This window comes from Rhinopithecus bieti, unplaced genomic scaffold (genome assembly GCF_001698545.2).
Source record: "Rhinopithecus bieti isolate Rb0 unplaced genomic scaffold, ASM169854v2 scaffold_11211, whole genome shotgun sequence".
Lineage (NCBI taxonomy): Eukaryota > Metazoa > Chordata > Mammalia > Primates > Cercopithecidae > Rhinopithecus > Rhinopithecus bieti.
Window position 1 is genome coordinate 28,266 of NW_016806641.1, and position 3,743 is coordinate 32,008.

The following is a 3,743-nucleotide window of genomic DNA, read 5'->3' on the forward strand; positions in this document are numbered from 1 at the left end:
TGGAAAGGGCACAAGAACCATGAGATCTCCTGGAAATGCTTCCCTGGGAAGGTAAATTCAAAAATGAGGTTTTCCAAGTAAATGACACCAACCTTCCCCAGGTGCTCCTCAATCACTGTGTTGTCTGTCAGAGGGATGATCTTATTCTTGACCACGGATTGTCCATGTTTCAAAATGAGTTCCCGGACAGACTTCAGATTTGGAAATCCCCAGGTCACATAAGTTTCCACTATATGCATCATTTTAGGTTCTGGGGTTGATTTTACAAACACACCACTGAAAATTTTCTTTAAGCGAAGTCTTGCAATGGTTCTCTGCACCAGTAATCTCATGCCATCAATCCTTTCAATGCATACAACAAAGGCCAAGGAATATTTATCTGGCAATTCCAAGTCATGAGGTTTCACTTCTAGTTGTCTGAGATGCACCTTGTCACATTTCTGCCACCAGGAATCATGTAGGAATTATTCCAGTGGCTTAAACCTAAGCCCTTTTCCTTTCCTCTGCTCCTACTTTGCCAAAAGTGCCTGCTTTGCCCGGGTGGCTTTGAGGGCTTGATAAGTCTTCCTCTTTTCAGGAGATTTTCTGGAACCAAAGGGATTTTTCTTTGCTTTTGCTCTGCCATCTTTCTAGTGTTGCAGCTACACGCAGAAAGTATTTCTTAAGAGCTGGGCTTCATGAGCTATAAAGAGGCAGTAGAGAATAGTGGCTACAAACATGGTGTTTGAAACTGAGCTGATATGGATGCAAATCCCAACTTGCTTTCTTAATGTTTGTGGGACACTGTGTAAGTCCCTCACCTATGAAGTGGGGATACTAATAATGCCTGCAGGATTAAGTGAGAAAAATGTAAACAGTGCTAACCAAAGTACCTAGCACTTAGTGAGTTCTCTGTAAGATTTAATAATTGTTATAGTAGCTGTTAGTAAGGCTGTATCTCTGCCTTTCCCATGCTCACTTCCTGGTCAGCAGTCTGTCTCATATATGGATTCTTCCACCATCCATGTCCTTTGGAGGCTCATTTGACTGTCCCTTTCTCTAGGCAACTGCCCTTTTTTTTCGTCTTCACTATTCACACTGGGCTTGGACCCACAGCTCGCCTTGGACTTGCTTCTTTAGATACTCTCAGTGGCCACTACCCTCTGCCTAGCTCATGCTGATCTTGCTGGTAAGTGATCTTTGATCTAATTCTAATCCCTAACCACATCTCTAACCAAGGCCTTTAACCTGAGGAAGATGAAGGAACATGCATGAACAGAAGCACAAGGAGGGTCTAATACAAGTCTTCCCAAAGTGTATTCTGCAGAATGCTAATGCTGCAAGTTCTTATACAAGAAAAGATAGCATTTTTTTTCTGATAAAATAATTTTGGAAAATTTTGCATACTATTTGTTCCTGCAGATTCACAGTGCACCTTAATATTTAGCGACTTGGACAAACAGTGGTACAGAAAATTAACTCTTTTAGCTCAAAGACATTTTTGGAAATACCAGCATAGTTCATGTTCCATGCCCATTGTAATCACTTAGCAGCTACTACAGCAAACATTGGCAGTCCCTACGGCAAACAGAAAAGACAGCTCTGGAGGGTATGATATTGACAATTAATTGCTCTGCCCAGAAGTGGTACATGTTACTGCCACTAACCACTCATTGTTATCAGTCATCTGGCTCCACAAAACCAAAAAGAAGCCAGGAAATGCCATCTTAGCATCTGTAGAGGAAGAGGAGAAATAGAAACATGTGGTGAACAGTATTAATGACTGCTACATTGAACCTCAATATTCATATCTGTAAAATGGGAGAAAATAGCCTTTTATGAAGATTAAGTGAAATACAAAATAAAATTTTTTATGAAGTGTGAAGTGCTATGCACAGGTAAAGGATAATTACCCAGTTAATTCATGGGATTTCTGCTTTGTGAGATCAGGATCAGAACATGAGCCACAGATGAACTGCAGGGAAGTGTGGGTAGCTGGGATGGTGACAAGCATAACAGGACAAAGAAGGATGGGGACCTAATAAGACAAAGTTATGGATAATGGCCAAACAAATTGCAGTGATAAGAATTATCTTTAAGAAAAATGAAGAAGCAATTTTCTAGACAAAAGTAACCTTCTGTCCACTGTGTCCAAAAGATCACATATTGAAAATGAGTATATCTGAGTTAATGATGTTTTACCATAATTGCTCATTGAANTTTACAAAATATATTAGCTGTCATCTATCCTTCTTTTTTTTTCACCACATAGAAATTATACAACAAAAGCTTTTCAAGAGGGAATACATTTGTACCACCTAATTCTTAACACTTTAGAGCAGATTTCAATAGTCTGGATTCAGGAAATGCTATGGTCCAATTCCATTTGTCATCATTTATTCCTCCCCTAACAAACATGATCTGCATCTACTTGAAAATGACATATATTTAAGTTGTAATTCATACTAAAAATACTGATCATGCTATATTATAGATGCATCGGAAGCAAGTGAAGTAGATTCACTAGAAATTTGGAAAATCCTGCTTGTAATCATGTTCTTTGTATTAACATGTCCACATCAAGTTTTTTGTTTGTTTAATGATGCCTTAAATTTTCTAATTGAAAATGATACTCCTGATGTTATTGGGCCATTAGGGGGCTGTCAGATGCCTACATGTACAGTATCACCGAGTGTAAATCTAGAAGGCCCTTAGCCACACTTATTAACAATCACAGGCCAGGGCCCCAAACAATTGTAAGGACAGTGGGCCGAGGTGGGAATGGGTATAACAAGGTGGGGGAGAAACAAAGATGGAAAGAAGATAAGTAAAGTGTAGCAAGTTCTCACTTAACATTTTCAATAGGTTCTTGGAAACTGACTTCAAGTGAAATGATGTATAACAAAACAAATTTTTAAAAGCAACATTACAAGAAAACGATGTTGAAGGAAATCATGTTATTTGAAAATCTGCTTTATGTCATTTCGCTTAAAGTTAGTTTCCATGAACTGATCAATGACATTAAGTGAGGACTTACTGTTGTGAGTCTTAGGGAAGACTTAGTGTCAACAGCAGTATAAAACTTCCCAACTCAAGATGTGAAAAGTGACAAATGAGCACTATATATGAAAATCAAAGGAGACCTCATGGGGCAGTTTGTAGATAGTTGTTTCTAAGTACCAAACTCCACAGTAATGCAACTTGTCCAGTAGCAAGGTTATGGGTACCATGAAGGTTAGTGACCACAAATTTAGCCCCCCAAAAAGTTGGAATGCAATTATGTCTCAGTATAAAGCTCACGAATATCCACAGGAAAATAAAAATGTACAATATCCTACAATCTAAAAAAAAAAAAAAAAAGTCACAAAGTCTGGCATCCCATCAAAAATTATCAGACATCCAAGGAAGGAGAAAATACCTCCTATAATAAAGAAAACTTCAATCAATTGAAACTGACCCAGAATTAACATAGATGATAGAACTAGTAGGTAAAAATATTAAAAATATATTCCATATGCTCAAGAAGCTAGAGGAAAGACTGAACATAGTAAAGATGGAAAATACAAAAAGATTCAAATTGAAATTCAATAGATGAAAATGATGATGACTAAAATAAAAGGTAACCTGGATTTTGGATTAACAGCAGATTAGGCATTGCATGAAAAAAAAAATAAATTTGTTAGATATATAAATAGGAAGTATCCAAAATGAAACCCAGAGACAAGGGAATTAAAAATAAATAAATAAAATAAGCAGTGTCAGTG

The 3,743-nt window shown here is 37.4% G+C and overlaps 1 pseudogene; it reads right to left on the reverse strand.

The window, feature by feature from the left end:
- Positions 1-5: 5 nt before the first annotated feature.
- Positions 6-637, reverse strand: LOC108532865 (60S ribosomal protein L7-like 1 pseudogene; annotated as a pseudogene).
- Positions 638-3,743: the final 3,106 nt, after the last annotated feature.